This window comes from Chamaea fasciata, unplaced genomic scaffold, assembly GCF_029207755.1.
Source record: "Chamaea fasciata isolate MVZ Bird 193981 ecotype frontalis unplaced genomic scaffold, bChaFas1.0.hap1 SCAF_1, whole genome shotgun sequence".
Lineage (NCBI taxonomy): Eukaryota > Metazoa > Chordata > Aves > Passeriformes > Sylviidae > Chamaea > Chamaea fasciata.
The window spans coordinates 29,009,097-29,028,760 of NW_027094086.1; the positions used below are offsets into that span (position 1 = coordinate 29,009,097).

Sequence of the window (19,664 nt, forward strand, 5' to 3'; positions counted from 1 at the left end):
GCACAGGCAAATCCTTGCTTGGAAAACACCAAATACAGATCCAGGCTCAAACCTTGAGCCAGCCATGCATCTGACAGCACTGCTACTGCAGAATGGCATATGGGGTTTGAACTTATTCTCAGGAAGTAAGAGCTCACTGGGTGTTAAGTCAGTCCTTACATATGGGTGGAAACTTGAAGTAATTGTGCAATTTCCCTAAAAAATCCCCAGAGATCTCAGTTAGGTATTTTGCTTTTGCAGTCTTTCCTGTCTTTGCTCTTACAGTGCTTTTCACTTGCAGTCCTTGCACTTCCCTACATCATGGAAAAATACGATTATTTCTTTTGCTTAAAGACCTTGGTGCAACATTAAAAAGCCACCAGTAACGACGCCGAGGTTCCTTTTGCCAAAATACCTGTCTTCTTTAGTCACGCTCACTTAACGAGGAGGAAAAAAACCAAAACCAAGACCAGGATGCTTCCTCAATTTTTTCCACCTTTTCAGGCCGGCCACCGGAGCATCCTCCAGCCGCGCAGCCCCCTGTGCAGCAATCGGGGCGGCGGCCCCAGCATCCGCCGCCGCAGCGCCGGCCCGGCCCCGGCTGCTCCCCGCTGCTCGGGGGCGGCCAAGAGCCCCCCGGGGCCGCGGCAGTGCCGCAAGGTGGGCAGCGGAGCGAGGCGCTGCGGCGGCGGCAGCCGTGCCCCCGCAGCCTCCGCAGGGGCGCGCCGGGACCGCGCTGCGCTCGCTGCCGGCCCGCGGCGCCGCCGCATCCATCGCTCCGCTCCCGGCTCCCGGCGGGCGCGGGGACATGCGCAGTGCCCGCGCCGCGCTCCGCGGCCGCGCTCCGGCCCCTCCGCCGCCTCCCCCGACCCTCCCGCCGGGCGGAGGAGGGGGAGGGAGAGAGGGGGAGGAGGAGAGGAGGAGGAGGCGGGTAGGGAGAGAAAAGGAGAGGAGAGGCGAGAGACGCGCCGCAACTTGCTGCCTCTCCTCCCTGCTGTCCCTGGCCGCGCCGCTGCCCGGCCCCTGCGGGCTGCGCTCCGCGGGAGGCGGCATCCAGGGACGCAGCGCTCCGCGGGACCGGCGCCTCCCGGTGAGTTGGGGGCGGTGCGCGAAGTTGCCGTGTCTGTGTTTCGGGGGGTGCTGGTGCAGTGGCTGCGGGGGCCGCTGCGGGGCTGCCCGTGCCCGGCCGCGGTCCGCGCTGCGGGCGGGCGCGGCGCGGCGGCGGTGCTGCGGACGGTGACAGTGGCGGTCACAGGTGCGGGGCACGGCCCCGGCGGGGTCAGCTGTGCGGATCTCCGCCGCGCGGGGTTACCGCGCCTCCCCGCTCCCGCTGCTGCCAGCCAGCCCCGTAGACGTACTTCCATTGAAATCCTATTACGTAGTGACAGGCTCCAGTTTGTTTCACTGTGGCATCTGTTCTCGGGATTGGAAAGTCTTCAGGTGGAAGGGATCGCTGGGGCGAGCGGGGGCCGCTCCTTGAGCGGAGCTGCGGGCGCAGTTTGTCCCTAACGCGTCGTGTGCCGGGTGTGCTGCGCGGGGCTTTCGGCTCTCTCCGTGCTCCGGAGAGGGAAAGGAGAAAGTGGCCCACGGTCACACCAGAAAGTTGTGCAGCTTGGGATGGTACGGAGGCTAATGGACCAATTAGCTAAATAAACAAATACGGTGATTTATAGGTGTCTGAACTATAGTGCTTTGAACGACAGAGCTCTTTAACCTTTCTTTCTAATCTATTCTTCAGGGATTTGGTTTTAAGGAGAGTAATATATCATCTGTGGTGCTGAATACATGAGTTGATTACATTTGTAAAAGGAATGGCCTTTGAAATAATACTAAGCAATAAATGTAGAAAAAGAGTGAGACAGAGAAAGAGTAAAATTTTGGCAGAAAATATTTTCCCTCTTCTTAGCAGCCTACGAAGCTAGCAGCTGCGCTTGATTAACTTTTATCCAGAGTTCTTATTTTATTAAATTAAACATCAAAAAATCGAGTGCGCTGTGTGAAACCAGAGGCAAATCCTCCTTAGTCCTCTCAAAGTCTGTCTGTGTTGCAGAGAAGTGATGATTGGAGCAGCATCTGTTAAGATAATTTGTAGAAGCAAACACTGCTGGAGATACCCAGTAGGTAAATGGAAGTACGTTGTCATTGTATTTGTTTCTCTTAGGTGATACAGAGCAAAACATTTCAAATTCTGTGGGGTTTTATTTTACATCTTTAAAAATTTTTCAGGTGCACATCTTTGTTATAGCAAAAGTGCCTCCCCTAATTGCAAAAGTGATTAATTCTTAGCTTATTTAACAAAGGCCAAATTCTGCAGCCTGCGGGGCATCTCCTGTAAGGGTTGAGTGGCTTCTGCACTCGTTGAAAAAGAAAATAGTACAGCTCGTGTGACACCTTGCAGGCCTGAAGTACTAGAGCAATTTTATAGTTAACCAGCATTTCAACACAGATTTTTATTAACATAAAATCAATATTCAGGTCAGCAATGGGGATCTTCAACTTCCAAATGAGAACCTGATCTAGAGGCAATGCATTGCTCGTATGAATAAAGGTTGTGGGATATGACGGTCATCAAACTCACCTATCTTTTGTTTGGTTCCTTTTATGAGATATAATTTAATGAGGAAAAGAAATGGGTAATCCATTGTGTTTTAAGACACAGTGCTCCTCATAAGCCCTGTTACCAGGTATTTGAAAGTGAATGTGGCTTTAGATCATCTATTGTGTACAAATGACTACTACTAGATAACTTAAGTTCTGCATTTATTCTGCTGTTAAAGTTATATTGATCAGAAAATGGCAACTGGATTCCAAGTCCTAAACAAGGAAATTTTGATGATCTGAGAGTTAATTTATATTTTAGGGAGCACTGAGGAGTCTACAAGAAAAGTGATCAAGTTTCTCTTGCTGAATGTGCATGGCATTTAGTTAAGGAACCCTCTTTCCCAGAGCACTGGAAACTTCATTGACACACAAAGGAGTTAAATGCTCATTGATGCCCATGGAAAACTGTTGTTGAGTTCAGTGGCTGGAACAGGACAGTTATTTTACTTCCAGTAAGGATGGGGATAGAGAACTGAGGGGCTTTTTCAAAGTAGTTCCAAACCCATATAATTTGTAACTGTAAAATATAATGCAAGAATAAAATTATTAAACCAAGAAGACTCAAAACCATGTGACAAACCAATAAATCATTCAAATAACATTACCCAGGCCCCTACAGCAACATCTCTGCTTCCAGGTCTTGAGAATGGGGCAGGTTTCAGGCACAGGATGTGAGGATAGCTCAGCCCTGGAGCAGCAGTGAGGAGGGGCATTTGTCCTGTAGTCTGGTGGCTGTGCTGTGACTGGGAGGGAGCCCAGGCAGGGTGAAGGGGTGCAGAGTGCTGCCACTCGCCTTTATCTCCAGGCTGCTGAGCTGAGATGGGGAGTGGCCCCCTCTCATGCTCTAGGGTTTGCTGAATGTATAGCAAGTGCTGGTCCAGGCCCTGCACGGAGCCAGCAGGGGAGAGGTACTGGATGAAGCCCTGGTTGCACAGCCTGTAGCTTGCAGGCAGGCTGCCCTGGCTGCTTGCTGCCCATCCCAGCACCCCAAGGATGCCATCAGAAGCAGGCCTTATACTGCGCATAATAATGCCAAAAAAGTTTTGGTGAGGGAAGAAGCTCAAGTTTCTTCTAAGGGAAAATGGTCCATTTGTAAATGTTTATATGCTAAGATAGTGCTTGCATGGAGTGAAACATGGGAAGGGCAAGCAGTTCACTCTCCTTTGTGCAATACTACCAGAAGTAAACTCCAAATTTTGAAATCACTGTGCAATCATGTCGGCTCATGGAGGGCCTGTGAAAGCTGCAAAACAGATGAGGAAGCTGGATCCTGATTTGGCTGCCAATCTACTGCAGGTTGTTGAGATGTCCTTGGTTGCTGTTCCCCCATCTCCATCCAGGTGCCCCTCATACTCTGAATTGCTGTGCTGTGCCAGAGGTTCTCTATCAGTTGCTCCTTCCCCCTGGTCCCTTCACCTCCCAAAATCCACATGTGCCATGCCAGCAGTGGTGCCCTGCTTGTGAACTGGGGTGAATGGCAGCCTGCAGGTGTTCAGTGACTCACTCAGGGCCCCAAACTGCAAACCCCTCTGCAGTTTCATTCTGCTTCTCTTCTGTGATGAAGCAGTTTTTTTGGCAACACTGTGCCTTCAGTTACCTGGGCAGGGGTGGGCAAGCTGCAGGTGGTGGGACCTCCAAAGCTTGCTCCTGAGAAGGTACACCAAGCGCAGCTGTGAGGTGGAGATGACAAGTGACAGGAGGTGTGCCTTTGCTTCATGGATGTGATATAACCCAGTTTTAATTAAAGCAGCCACAGCAGATTATTAGGGTGGATAAATAACGCCTTGTTACAGCCCTCTTGGGTCGTATGTAAGCGGTATTCGTTTTAGAAAGGATGAATGAATAGTCAGTGTGAAGTATAAAGATCAGCATTGTTAATCACTCTGGAAGTCTTCCGTGGGAAAGCGTAAACTCACAAGGAGAGATAGTGCCCATAAAAGTCACTTAAATATTTAAACAACTTGAGGATAAAATTTTGATAATAAAGGCATGCAAGTACCAAGTTATATTTGGGTTCCTGTCAAAGATAACTAGGACTCATACAATTGGTTTCGATCATTGGTAGGCTGCGCTTCTACTTCATACTTTGCTAGCAGTAATGAAGAGCTCGTCTTCAATGCCACCTGTGAGGAAAAAACATCTAATTTTTCTTCTCAAAGTGGAGAGAAAAACTTTAGAAACTTGGGAGGCTACGTTTGCTTAAGATCTTGAGCTTCGGGAGGGGTTAACACTTCCCTTGTGTTCATGGGTAAGCAGTGTGCCAGGTGCCTTTATCGGGGCTTGAGGCAGGGGCTCTGAGCATCTAGCTGCACTTTGTTGCTGTTGATACATCTACCGGGTGAGACGAATGACTCCAGGTGGGAAAGAGTGGGTTTCCACCTCCATTAATAAGCAGAAATGGTAGGAATTGTGCCTCTACTGTTCCTTGATTTTGTAATTCTCACTAGAGTTTTTTTTTGCCCTTTCATATCTCTCAGGATGCCTTACAACTGTTGGGAAAAGAAAAAAAAAGTGTGCTTTCATGTAAATGCGATGAGGATGAGCCTTTGAAAATATATCTAGCTGATGTTGATGAATAAACAAACTTGGCCAGGGTAAATCTTTTCATCTAACTTCAAGAGCCACGCTGTAATGAAGTAAATATAGATGTACTTAATGGGCTTCTTTCATCCAAATATATAGCAAACCTTTTAAAGTAATGCAAACAAATCTAAAATGGATTTCTAAGTGGCTTTTTTTGGTTGTTTTCTTAATATTGGAGCAGTTAATCTACCCAGGCTAAGCAGGGAATGGAGCTTGCTCCTGGAGCTGTGTAGGTGCTGGCCTAAAGGAGAGAGGGCAGTGGGAATGTGAGAGACTGTCTCTTCTCCTGAGTTATTGTGCACTAAAGGCAGGAAGTGTTCTTTCCATGTGTAGTTTAAAATGTATTATTTGCTGTGTGTCTCCTCAGACATTTCCCTTTGGAAGGCAGCTTGCAGACAAGACTCTGAGAGGCAGGGGGACCTACAGGGCTGTGCTCAGCCCAGGCTGCACCGTGAGAGCCCCCCAAGCTCAGGATGACTGGCTGCCTTCCTCTGGTCACCTGTGCATGGCATGCCACTGCTTGGCCAGGTGCAAACCTGACTGTGGGGCTTGCACTGCAGGACACATCCTGGCCATGCCCCAGGTGGGGTCCCGGCTCTAAGTACCTGAGTTTGTTAAGGTGTTAAGGTGGCATCGGGGCTATTGTGTCAGCTGCCATAGACACAGCCATTGAAGTGTGACTGCAGTGGTGGTGGTGACTTTGGCAGCGTCTTGGTTGGAAGCTGTGGGAAACTGGAGCTCAGAGCACGGTTCTGCAGATATGGGCATTCACTGCATGCCAGTGGATTGGGTTTCATTTCAAGTCTTGCAGGATGACTGTTTTCAATGATAACATTTGTAAACAGATTAATGACTTTTTGTGCAAAGCGTGTCTTGCACATACAGCTGTTTGGTTTCACTGCCCTTGCTTGTAAAAAATGTGTAATGTTTGTCTTTCCCATTTCATGGAAAGAGTTTTCAGGTCTTCTCTTTAAAAACCACAGTTGTAAAACAATTTTACTTTAAAAGCAAGTCTTTGTTTTAAAAAGGATAAACCCTGTTCTGGAGAAAAAGACCTTTACTTGGTCTTATCTTTTCTTAATAGGAAAAGTTCAGATCTGTTTAATCCCATTGTGGGATAAAATCCCATTCACAGCTGGGCAATATTAGAATTTGAGTATTAGACTATTTAGAGAGCTATATCAGCGTAATTACAGAAATTCTTCAGGATAAGATTTTTTCTTTGCTGAGATCTTGATGTATGGGAAATACTGTAAAGAATTATTTCTGTGAGTCTTAGAGGACTTTTGTGAAAGAGATTTAAATCTAGGAGATCATTGTACTTTGAAAAACATAGTGGTGATTTACTAATGTCCAGACTGAACTCACTGTTTGACACCTCAAATAATCAGACCAGTCCAGTTTAGCTCGTGTCTGGTTGCATTGTGCCGTGTGTACAGAAGTGAAACGTATTAAAAACTGCTCAGCTTCGGATGTGTTCATCTGGGGATTTGCTCATAAATAATTGATAACCCTCTGAAACAAAATCTCTTCATTACTCCGTGGATTGCTCACCTCTTCCCTCCCGCGCTCATTGTTCTCGCTGGCGGGCGAAGAAGGAGGTGCTGCTTTAATGAAGGCGCACGTCAGCCTCCGCTGCTCCTTCCAAAGGTCATCCAGCTAAACAGTGGCAGTGAAATGCTTGACAAAGGTAAACATTTTATGGAGATATGTGACATTCCAGTGTTTTAGAGGAACCACTAAGGTGCTGTACTTAAGACTTCTTTGCATCCTAGCATAGAAGCAGTTCGGACGATGAATTACTAAATCAATTAAATCTTTGCATCTAGTGTGCTGCAGGACAGGACATCAAATTAAGGGTCATTTGCTGTTCAGTACCAATTGCAGCTGTAATATTTGGGCTTGATCTTTCGTGATTTTACTGCTTAGGATACCATTAAGTATCCTTGCTCAGGCTGTTTGCTGCCAGTGGGACAAGTCTTGGTGAGCAGTGCTTTCTCATTGGAGCTAGAGTGAGTTCCCATTTACCAGACATTGATGCATAGTGATGAATTTCCTTTTCTGTGAAAAAAGAACTGTTCTGTGTCCACTGACCTAAAGTCTGAATTGATCCAAGAAAATCTTGTTTTAATGGAAAAAATGTCTTAATGTAAGTTCAGTTCATCTTTTTGATGACATGATTGCTTCAGAGTTATTAGCCAGATTCTGTAACAGCCTTTAAAGGTGCTAATACTTGCTCGCATTTAATAGCCCTGACTATTGCTAATGTACAGGAAATGATCAAATCACATCATTGAGAGAGAACCCTAGCAAATCTTACAGCTATTTTAATGTGAGGTTTCAGATGTTACTCTTTTTAATTGAAAGGTGAATGCTGTAAAGGCTTTGTCAGACTGCCATTTCTAGATGACAGCACTTTCTGTGGACTAACTGGAAGTCCTGGAGTGCTGATCCCAGTTTTCGGCTTCAGGATTCATAGCTCAAACACTTCCTTTTTTTGCTTGGCAGGCGTATGCATCTGTGGTGGTGTCTGGATTTATGTCTTCCGAAGAAATATTGGATCAATCAAAGAAAATGAGAAAGATTTTTTGAAATGGTAATCACATTCTGGCTGGTACTGGAAAGAACAGAGCCTTTGCTCATTCTCTAAACCACAAGATTAAGCTTGCTTATAAAGGATTAACAGAGCTCTCTTCTGTTAATTCGTAGTGGTGTAGTCGAAGTGCCCGATTCTACATCAGTGGAAAATCCATTATCAATCAATGGGAATTTTGCAGCTGAAGCCAAAGGGATTAGAGGCTCATCGTTCAGAAGTGACTGAATGAGAAAAAGCCCTGGATATGCTTGTTGCCACACAGCTGTGAGCCACCTCTGGGGTGTGCCCACAAGAAAATGGCAAAGGGAAGTGTTCAGTTGCCTCAGGTGGGCTGTTTCCAGAGACTGGGAAAGGGCTCGTGTCACGGGGCAGGGCTGCAGAGAAAGCGTCCCTGGGGTGCTGCCGATAGCGGGCTGTTCCTCATGTCCAAGCAATGTGAATTCAAATCGGAAAAGGTACATGGAGAAGGATAACCTGACACCTTCTTCTAGGGCTGCTGCTGTGGTTGAGGGAGAGTTAATGAGGAGGCCAGTGAGAGTAGGAGTTAAGAGCCATGGAAGAGGGGTTCAGGTTTGGGAATAAGGGGTGCGGAGGAGCACTAGTGCCTACACCACACTCTGACACATGCCACTGCTCAGGCTGCCAGCCAGGCATGCTGGTTTAGGAGACTGGAGGGTGAGGGAGAGACAGGAAGACATTGCTGAAGAGGTTGCTGAACGATTTGCTACTGATGGTGTTGTGGGTGATTTCCTAACAAACTGCACTGTCTCCAGAAGTTTCTTCCTTCAACGAATAACAGCTCCTTTTCCTTCTCGTGGACTGCACAGACCAACATTCAGACTGTTAGAGCCTGCAAACTAGAAGGCCTGTGGTTGCAGACTTACTTTAGTTGGGAATATTCACCAAGCATATTCCAAAATAGAGTTTTACTTTCTTTTGAAATACTGTCAGAGAGCTTAGCTTAAATAGCTCTGATCCTGAGCCTAGCTGTGGGGGAAAGCACAATCTCTGTGGTCTCTACTGCAACATTTGGTACTTTTCCACAAATGGAAGCTAATGTTTCAAAATAAAAGCTATTCAGAGTAAAAATTACAGGTTTTACCACAACTTGGTAAATGTACGTGTATTGTTTTGATCTGTTATAATAGGTAAGGTTGTGTCATTTCGTTTGGCAATTACAGAGATTAAATTAGTTTTCCTTTACTCTTGTTAAATGCAAAATAATTGAACACACACCGTGAAAGGTTGGGGCTCTCATGTTTGTAGCTTCATCATTTATTAATCTAACACATTAAATGAGAGGCTTTATAGATTTGCTTGCCTTAGGAAAAAGAAGAAGAAAGTACAGAAAGGCCAAACTGGATGTGTATGTATTCTGTCTCACACTTTGATGTGCTGTCAAATATTGCCTGATTTTTCGTACATTTTGTAAGAAACGACACTGCTTTGCCCCCAGAAGGGTCAACTGCGACCTCATGTTTAAATAAGTCTAAGTAAATTCATATTTGTCTAGCCAAAGTTATTTGTGCAATTCCCCTCACACACTACCTATAGGAATGTAATGTTGTAATCAGACCAGCAAAATAAGCTATGAATGAGAACTCTGTAAAAAGGTATATTTTGGAAGGACCTTGGCCATCATAATTGACTCCCCTAGTTATAGGAGGGGCTGTCCCTTCCCTTAGCTCAGCCTTTTCAGGAGATGGTGTTGGCAGCGGTGCAATAACAGCTCTGTGGGGGCAGACGTGCTCTTCTTTCTTACCTTCATGTAGCTGGAGGGGATTTGAAAATTGGATATTTCTCTGTCTCTGCAGTTCCAAGTAGCCCTGACACTGCCAGCCATGGATTAGTGAAATAAATCCCTCATGTTTATACTGAAGTGGAAAGCATAAAGAGCATTTCTTGCCTTTTTTCCCCCTTTTTAATGTGTCATTTGCTGGCTGGCACAGTGACCTCCATTTCGTGACTTGTGAAGAGACTTGTCACAGAGCTTTTCTCTGTGGGTTAATTTATCACTCAGGGGAGCAGCAGCATGTGACATTATGCATGTGGACCTGAGGTAAACCTATGGACCACCTATACTGAATGTGTACTTCAAATATTATCTGTTAATGCACTTTGACTTTTCTAATATGATGTTCTTTCCCTTCTGTTTTATCTTTTTTCTTAAGTATGTCCTTGGTAATCAGAAGGGATGCAAACACCTAGTCACTTTTTGGTGTTTATAACTGAATTTGGAAGAAAATATTCCTGGCAGTTTAGTAAATGAAATTTGCCAGTTTATTGGGAAAGGCTTTTATGCTAATAATGTAGAGGTACAACAGTTTGGTTTTCCAGGGTATCTTGGTGGACAGTCTGTCAAGTCTTTTAAATTGTTCCAGTCAATTATATTGATTGAAGTACAAGAAGGAATGAATTTCTTTTTTGCAAATCTTGAAAATTCAATTTCATACTCTTGATTTACATTTTGGTATCAATTGTATATTTTAATTTGTGTGAGTGAACCCTGAAGCTCTTACTCACTTGTGCCTCCATCTTTAATTTTGCTTGACAAGTCCATCTCATTCCTAGAAAGCTAATATACCAGGAATTGATTAGCATTAACAGTCAGGTGAATGATAGGGGAGGAGGTGATATCTGGGTCTGGTGTGGGGCCTGATCAGTTACACTGATTTAATGGATGCTGGTTTCCAGGTGATCTTGTTATCATTTTCCTCAACAGGTTTGGCTAAAAGCACCCCTGCAGAAGAACTGGGGAAAGCAAACCAGAAGCAGAGGATTGGTTTCCCATCGAAACAGGAAGCCATTATTATGAAGCATAATTAGCTATATTAATTACTTGGCAAAGCAGGCAGGCAGCAAGTAACTCAGCATTTCTGTGTTTTGTGTTTACTCAGCACTCAGGCATAGCATGCACAAGTAACATGGTGCAGTTGGTTCTCAGTAGGGACATCAACATCTGGTCTGGGAGGAGAAGCCCGGTCTGTGAAATGGGTGATGGAACTTCCAGACTCCTGTAGGGATGGCCCAAGGAGCTGGTTGTAGCTGCCCTGAGACATCAAAGCCCTGGAGGCTTGGACCTCGTGTCTGGCAATCTGGGAACCTGGAAACCCTTGGTTGATTTTTATCACTTTTTGCTTCTCCCAGCTGTGGGAATTACTGAAATATTAGTTCTTGGACAGTGGTGAAATTAACAGAAGTTGTTAGTTTTAATCAGCAGTAAATATTTTATTCAAGAAACACAGTAAACAAGAAAACTTGTGTTTTTTGTGGTTTTCTTAGCTAGGCAGAAATTATACATTGCAGTGGTGTGATTCCCTGAGAAGCAGAATTTCAAAGTCTTGGCGATTTCCATGTTCCAGCCAGCATGATATGTGCCTTGCTTCACAGAGGAGTTGTATTTCCTGTATTAAGTATTAGCTTGTATAATTGATTACACTGGTGCTTGAAAAGAAGTAACCACTTTAAACAGCAAAGGCTTTCTTTCATGGGATTCTAGAGAAAAGAGAGGGAAAAAAAAAAAAAAAAAGAAGAGAAAGAATCCAAACCCCCAAAACTAACCAAAAAAGTGCACACAGAAAACTCTTGGGAATTTCTGGGCTTTAGCCATCTGTTCATAGGCAATAGGAAATTGATTTTCTGAAGTATAATGCTAATGTTTAAGTGTTCATCATTTAATAAAAATTATGTTCCCTGCAGTTCATCAGCGGCTGGCACTTAAAAAGACTGAATTCAGAAAAAATAAGTGTGAGGGTTGCTGTGGGTAAATGATCAGGACGAGGGCTGTGAGATTGATGCCTTTTAAACACCTAGCTACCTGGTTTTATTAACACTCCAGTACCTGTGGTGTGTGTGTGCACCAGCCTGATGTGTGCAGACAGGAGCAAGCTCTTGCAAAAAAATTACAGCTGTTCAATCAATTGTGTGGTAAAGGGTGAGGTTTTGGTGTCAGGGAGAAGTGCAGCGCTGCTTTCTCTTCCTTCCTGTATCTGATGTTTCAGTTTAGCAGTACAGGAGTGCTGGGACTGAAACTTAAACTTGCGTTTTCCACCCTCCTGCTTGATCACCTCCAGAAGACTTTTGTCCCTCAGCCCCAGGAATGATCGTGTTTGGTACAGGAAAGAGTTAACTTCCCAAAGCACAGCCTGGCAATTCAGCGCCTCTGGAGCTTTAAACGAGGAGATGCCGATACAGTGCAGACTGTGAAGTGGGCCCTGCTGGGGCATATAGCCAACATGGGATCAAGGATCACAGATCATTTACAAGCTGACCAGAATCTGGTTTCCTGCTGTGGCTGGCCCAGCTGAGGAATGCTTCCGAGAGCAACTGGGAGTTATCCCACATCCAGTGCTGAGCTTCTCAGTGGTAGGTACTGGGAACAGGGGGAAGTGCCAAATCCTTCCCACGGGGAGGAACAGCCCCAGGCACTAATATGTGCAGGGGGATGACCATTTGGAAGGCAGAAAAGGTTCTGCCTTCCAGGGGTTCTGGTGGACATCAAGTTGAACGTGAACTGGCAAGTGAGCCCTTGTGACAAAGAAGATAAACTGTGACCTGGGCTGCCTTAGACAAAATACTGACAGCAAGTGGAGGGAGGTGATCCTGCCCCTCTTCTAGGCACTCGTGAGACCACACCAGTTCTGAGATCCCCAGTACTGAAGAGAAATGGACATATTGGAGGGAGTTTTACAAAGGGCCGTGAAGATGATTAAGTGACTGGAGCATCTCTCATATGAGGAGAAGCTGAGAGAACTGGGGCTGTTCAGCCTGGAGAAGAGAAGCTCAGGGGAGAATGTTGTCAATCTGTAGGACTACCTGAAGGGTGGTCACTAACAGGACAGAGCCAGGCTGTTTTCAGTGGTGCCCAGTGACAAGACAGGGGCAAAACCAGAAATACAGGAGGTTCCTTCTGCACTCCCAGAAACAGTGTTTTCACTGTGGGGGTGGCTGAGTACTGGTACAGGTTTTCCTGGAGTCTCCTTTGAATACCTTGGAGGTATTCAAAACCCATCTGGACACGCTCCTGGGCAAGCAGCTCTGGGAGACCCTAGTTGAGTAGAGATATTGGATCAAGTGACCTCCAAAGGTCCCTTCCCACCTTGCTCTGATTCTGCGGCAGCACCAACTGCACTCTTTAGCAGCTGTGCTGGATGGGAGGTAAGGGCTACCTCTATACCTCCTTCTTTGCAGACACAGGTTTTTTAAGAGAGCCTGTTCTGAAGTAACAGGTCTCCAGTTTGGTTTTGGTTGTTTTTTTGTTTTTTGTTTTTTTTTTTAATTTGTAAAAGGTTCTCCATTCTCACTGAAGAAAAGGATAGTGATACACTTCTCAGTTTGCTCCCACTTCTTCACCTTTAGTTTTTAAAATATAAAATCCTTTAGGTGTTCCCTCAGTTGTAAAGCTGGGGTGCAATATCTGCTGTCTCCTTTTTCTGCAGGATATGTGCAAAAGAGCAGTTAGTTCATCACTGTTTTGAATATGCAGGTGAAAAATAAGGGAGAATCTCATTCTTTGTGGAGACTTGAGCCTGTAAATGTTGGACAAATAATGCTTATTGTGCAAACCCTTTGTCTTGCTTTTTTTGAAGTATATCCTTTCCTTTAAAGCCTGTTGCTTACTAACTGTTTTCAGGCACTTTCTAGCTGGCATCGTGTCCTGTGTGCCTCCACAGCACGGCAGATGAGGTGCTGGGCTTAGCTGTCATATTAATAGGCCTTTAGCAGCCTCATACCCAAGACTCAAGGCCAGGAGACTTTTATCAACACAGGCCTACAGGCAGGGCTTTTGTAAACCGCAGTGGTTAGGTGTTCCTTTCTCCTGGTGAGGTAACACCCCTGTAAACAGGCCCCACCAAATGTGCTGCTTTTGATGCAGGTGGGAGGAGTGGAGCTGTTTATCAGTGACCTCAGCCTCCTCTCCTTGCCTTTTGCAAACTGATTTTGTATTAATTACAGGCATAGCTTTAATCTTCATTAACAGGATACCAACAGTAGTGTTACCCTTTGACTGTAGATGTTCAATTTATCTTTATCTCTGGATTCTCTTTTTGAAAAATTAGGACTGAAGTTTTTTGCACATAAATTTATTTTGTATTTGGGGTTTTTAAAATTCGCTGAGAGCCTGATCTTAGACATACGGGTGCTGCCTTCTCAGTGTAAATATTATTGCTCTAGTGCAATCCTTGGAGACAGTGGTAGGTTTTCCAGGTCAGGGATAGTTTTTTGAGGCAAAAGAGGAGCAGTTTTACAGTAAGTTGTGTGGTTGTCCCAAAGGGGAAGGAGCGTTACTATTTTAGGATAATATGAAATCCAAGCCTTTACATAGGTCTTGCTCAATTAAAGGCATTCACAAGAGCTTATGTACCATTTAAGATTTGAATATACTTGCAATAGCAAAGACTTCAGAAGAGAAACAGCTGCATGTGTGACAGAGTGGTGAGACCTCAGTGAACTGCAAAACGGATGACAGCTGCTTCTTTTTACATCTGACCTAGGAAGTGAATGTAGACTTAGGTAGGAACGAGTTTAGCCAAGAGAAATATCCCTTCCTCCAGAAAAGAGATTTTGTTCTTTGTCTTTGGTACCTAAAGTGTGTCGTATAGGAAGAAAAATGCTTAGGAGGATTGGAGTTCATATGGTATTTTAGTTGATTTAAAAATACTTAGAAATGTTCAGAATCAGACTTTTTTGTTAAGCACAAGGTTGCAAATGTTGACAGGCATAGCCATGAGCAATAGCCACTGAGAAGATTTCCATGATAAGTGAAAATGTAGATTTCATGTCACTTTTTAATTTCCATTTTGTGCCCTGTGGTGGCTTTGGAGGGATTGTACATATGAACCCCTGGTGGTGCAGAGAGGTAACTGCATGGATGAAATGATTGTTACATTTGCTCTTTATTATACAAGAGGTACATTTATTTTTAGTTTTGGTCATGTAAAAACGCTACAGTCTTAAAGCTGAGAAAAAAAAATGGTATTTCTGTCTTTTTATTGCAACCAGTTGATACAAATAAGACATGCCAATATCTGTTGCTAGTAAGAAAATAAATTGGGTTTTGTTTTTTTTTTCTGTTGTATATTTTATTTGCCTTATGTGACTGCACATGTGACATAAACAGTGAACTCAAGAATAACACCGCTGTTGCATTTAGGCAAACAGGTAATACGAAGAAAATTTGCTCCAAGACTTTGAAGAGTTTCAGAAAAATTCTAAACTAGTGTGTCAAAATGTATCTTTTAACCTCAAAGGCTTTTTATACACTGAAGTGCTTGTCCGACACACAAATAACAGCAGATCAGTCGAAAACAAGAGAAAGTCAGAAGAGAGAAAATTAGTATCCTCAGGCTCAGTATGGGAAGCTGCTTAAATACATTGCAGAAGTCACTTAAGGCATGTGTATATAAGCAAGCAGAAACAGTGGTCTGCTGAAAGCACAAATGTTAGGAGTTGCTCAGACTACAGAAATATCCTTGAGCAGATGGGTATCTGCCCCTAATGATTTCAACAAAAAAAAAAAAAAAAAAAAAAAAAACCCAGCCAGACTGTGTTGAATTGGATGCAAGCTGAGCATGAACATCTGAAAAAGACTTTGAAGAGTAAAGAGTCTACAACATAAAAGAAAATTATGAACTGTGTATATATCTGTGCAAAGGTTGATACCTGTAAGAGCACTGGAAGGCTTGCAGGGTCACCAGGCAGGACATCAGAAAAAAATAACTCAGTTGAATTGGTTACTGCAGGAGAATTTGGGCAGGTGTTGTGTTGGGTAAGAAAGATGAGAAGGTGTCAAACTGCTGAGGTGTCACAACAGAAAAGCTGAAGAGAGCTGGAGAATTGAATACAGAGGTGTGATCGTGTGTTGTACAGAGCAAGGCCAATGCTCTGAAGAGGCATCACTGCTGACAGAAAACACACCCAACATGTGGATGCTGCAGCTGTGATTTGTGAATATGAGGAATGGATTTCATTTTAAAAACCCTGAAATATTTGGTGGAAATTAGGTGGTAATTTTGAACAGGCTGGCAGTGATAGTCCTGGGAGGCTATGAGTAACCAGGTGGACAATTCCTTTCCTCAGTCCACTCCAGTTCCCTCCTTTTGACTTCTGATGCTTCCCTTCCAGGTGGATGAGCACAGCAGCCCTGTAGCCTTCTGTTCTTGTTGTCCTGCCTGCAAGCCCCTAACTCCACACTCTAAGTCCATCCTTCCCCAAACCTAGCTCATTCTTGATAAGATATTCATCTTCACTTTCGCTGTGATTTGTGGAAGTGGAGAAAAAATAATGTGAAAAATAGATGCTTGGCCTTCTGGATATTTCATGAGAAGGCTGTATGATTTGTAAAGAATTTATGACTTTGAAGCCACACACTTTCTCCCCAGGTTATATGTCCTGTATAACTGAAGTGTATGATTTACCTTAAATTGCCTATCTGCTGTGCATCGTGAATCTCTGTACAGTGCTGCTTCTCCTCTCCTGTACAGCCTTCACCCGTGGATGAGAGATTTGCATAAAATGATTTCTTCATGTAAATGTGATCAAGCTGCACCTCCAGCATCTTCTTGTAATGGATGTTCCAATCCTCTTGAATTGGGCTGGTGTCTGTCTTGGTAATTGAATCTATTTGTTTGTTGCTATAGTTTTGGGAATTGGTGGGAAGTGAGGTGCGTGTACTGACACACTTTTGCTGCAGCCTTCATAGCCTTACTTGATCATGAGGCTTCTTTAAAAAAAAACAAGGGACAAGCATTTGGGATGGGGGTTAGCCATGCTGTAGCTCAGGCAGGGGCTGGGACAAGAGCTGGGGGGCTCCCTGGGGACACTCTGGTTATCTGTCCTGGTCCTGAGCCAGGAAGTTGCCCCCTCACCCTGCCCCCGGGGACAACCCGCCCAGGGCCCAGACAAGCAGTGTAATTGGAATGGTGCATAAGCCAGAGAGATAAGGAGCTCTGCAGCTTTGGTTGGTGTCATTCAGGCTATGACATGGGTCTTGATGTGGCCTCTGAAGTGCCAGACTGTGTGAAACCTCTGCCTGAGAATAAAACTACCAAAGCGTCTCACAAATTTTTTTCCTGCACTTCCCTGTTCCCCATGCAGACTGGCTCCTATTTGTTTGGGTTTTTTTACCCCTTTTCACTGGTTTTGGCTGATTTCATTCATGGTCTCATGGTCTTGTTTCCCTTGCGTCACTTTCCTTGCTCTGATTTCTGTTCTTCTAGCTCCTTTTGTACTAATCTTGTCCCAGCTTCTGTGCTTTTTCTGGCACCTCCTCTTTCCCCTCTACCTGAAGCATAAATAACTGAGATAATGGTACACAGGCCAATTTCCTCAGTTACTTTGTATATGTATGCATATGTATGGCCTCACCCACCGCCTTGTGTCTCATCCTTCTGTCCTTTTCTAAAGCAGTCTCTGGAGGATGGGATTATCTTTGAGTGTGTATTTAGCATATTTTTGCTGCCACAGTGTCAATAGTGTTGAGTAATGGTATACATATTTTGAAAACCTAGGGCTGTGTTATAGTGTTCATTTGGGCTAATAAATGACAAATGGGTAATGCCTGACAAATGACCAGGTAGCCCAGCTTGTCATCACCTTCAGTAGGATGTTTTCCTGCATTCAGGTTGTCACTTCATAGTTTTATATTTTTGAAGTTGAAAGGGAAGATAAATTAATAGTCTGTATGGCCTCTAATAATTATTTCATGTTTCTTATACTAATGTTAATGTGTTCTGAATAATGGTTTATGCACAGTATCTGCTAATTTAGGTAATGGGGAGAATATTTTGATCAGGTGTGTGGTAAATGCAGAAGTTGGAGGGTATTTTTTGAAGGCTTCTCCATCTTTCTATAATTACCAGATAGATAATAGGAACTTGCCAGATTCAACATGCTAATGATTGCCTTCCAGCTTTGAGAGAGACAGAAATTATATGCTGGCAGTGTCTGAACGAGATTCTGCTTTGGTAGTGTAATAAAACATACAATACTGTGCTCTCTTGCCATTGCGTAAACATCCATGAATATGTCCTCAGTCTTTCAATACAGAAAATAATGAAGATGAAGCTAAATTTACTTTGGGAGTACTCAGATGGCTATTGATGGCTTAGGAATGCTGGGTTATCAATAGTAGATGAACTGCTTTGTTGTTGTCTGTCACTTTGCAGGGCTGCCTCATGAATCGTGTTTAGATAAAAGGTAAATGCTCTTACTGTCCCATTTGGCTGTTTTAAATTGCTACCTTTTCAGCTTCCTCCACAGATTTCCTGAAGCAAGCTCTCTCTGTGCCTGAGATGCAGGGTATTTTCTTAGCAGTGCCTTTTTTTCAGCTGGCTCTGGACTGTGCTGCCTGATTAAAGGCAAGTCTCCTAAGATCCCAGCATGTGACAGTGATCTGCTGTGCTGTCTGTTCCGCAGGCAGTTTAGCACTGGTCTGTGCTGGGCCTTTAGGAGGGCAGTTAAGAAAACTGTGTGTGGGCACAATACTTAAATATATCACATATCCTTGATGCCTTGCAGTTGGGTCTAGACTAATGGGGAAGAGAGCACTTTGGGTGTTGTGCCACCAGCTGCTCTATTAGTTGCTTCTTGCTGTATCTCACTTTTAAAGGAATAATTTGTAGCACACAAATCCCTCTGAGCTGAAGAGAGTTCTGTTCAGTATTTTCTTCTAAAATTCAGTCAGTATGGTGGATTACTACAGAAGAACATGGAGACCTTTAGTCTTTCATATTTATTACCATTGCATTGGTAGTGTGTAAGTAAAGGAGCAATCTGAGGTAGATAACCTTTGGGCAAAGGAAAAAATAGCAAAAAGTGGTATAAGCTGCAGCAACAGTATTTCTAAATCTGCAGGAAATCATCTAATCCCCAGTTAATATAAAACATACCTAAAATTACTGGATCTTTCGAAGTTGGTGTCTTTGTTTCAGAAGTAAGCCATGCAGCCCCAAGTGGTGTGAATTTATGGGGATGGTGCTACAGAAAGGTTTCTGGAGATACAAGACAAGAACCTTGCCTGTTTGGCTCAGGAGCTGTGAACCAGAGCACACGATGGTGTGTGGAGCTGGTGTGTACTCGGTGGGACTTGGGGGAATTCTGGGAGGAAGCTTGGGTAAACTTATTCTGATTTATTCTGAAAAATGCATCAGTTAGATACCGCTGTTCATGGTGTGTTATACTGGTCAGTGTTAGGAGCGAGAGGCAAGGCTATTTCAATAAAGAAGTAAATGTCACCATCGTTTTTTCCAAGGCTCTACACATCAGTTCTGTGTATTAAAACAGACAAAAGACTACAGCATAAGGGAGTGGCTGTGTGCCTAGCAGTTCCTGTGGCAATAATTAAGGGCACACTTAGACCAGTGGGCCGAAGAGTACCAGATGGGTATACAATGTGTATGACCCATCAGAGTGAAACTGAGGCAGAGGTGTCCCAGCACTTCTTGTCTCTCCATCCATTGCATCATGGTTTCTGCAGGTATAGTGTCTGAATGGTGGGGTTCCAAAGGAGCCCCCTACACCCTTGCTTGGGTTGCCAGCCTCTGGAAATCTGGGAAGAGCTGTAGTGACAAGAGCACCTCTGTATTTCTGACAAGTTTTGGGCATTAATTAAGTGGATGTTTTTCTCCTTCCATCACAAGCACTAAAAAGATCTGGCCACCCATGTCATGCAGTTTGCCAGCTGTGTCCCTGTCTTGTCTAGCAGAAGCTAAGACGTAATTTTTTTTCCCAACCCTGTGGTTGTACTTGGAAAGCACTAACTCTGCTGGAGGCACTTCAAGGATGGGAGGTATCAGTGCCCTGCTGAGCTCACAAACTCCTGCTGATGCTGGGTATGAGAGATCACAGGGTAGGCCAGTCTGGTTTTCCAAGGACAGTCAGGGTCCTATGGCAGAACCTTGAGCCA

General features: G+C 44.3%; 1 protein-coding gene across 4 annotated transcripts in view; it reads left to right on the forward strand.

The window, feature by feature from the left end:
• The first annotated feature begins 802 nt into the window (after positions 1-802).
• The window catches only part of PAG1 (phosphoprotein membrane anchor with glycosphingolipid microdomains 1), a 106,592-nt gene continuing 87,730 nt past the window's right edge, over positions 803-19,664 (forward strand). For 2 of the 4 annotated variants that reach the window (XM_066179662.1, XM_066179690.1), the window contains exon 1: positions 803-1,069. The gene's annotated coding sequence lies outside the window, so the exon portion shown is untranslated. Of the gene's footprint in view, positions 1,070-7,671; positions 7,760-10,366; positions 12,125-19,664 lie in introns of those variants that run through there. The other 2 variants (XM_066179649.1, XM_066179673.1) reach the window with 2 other exon arrangements.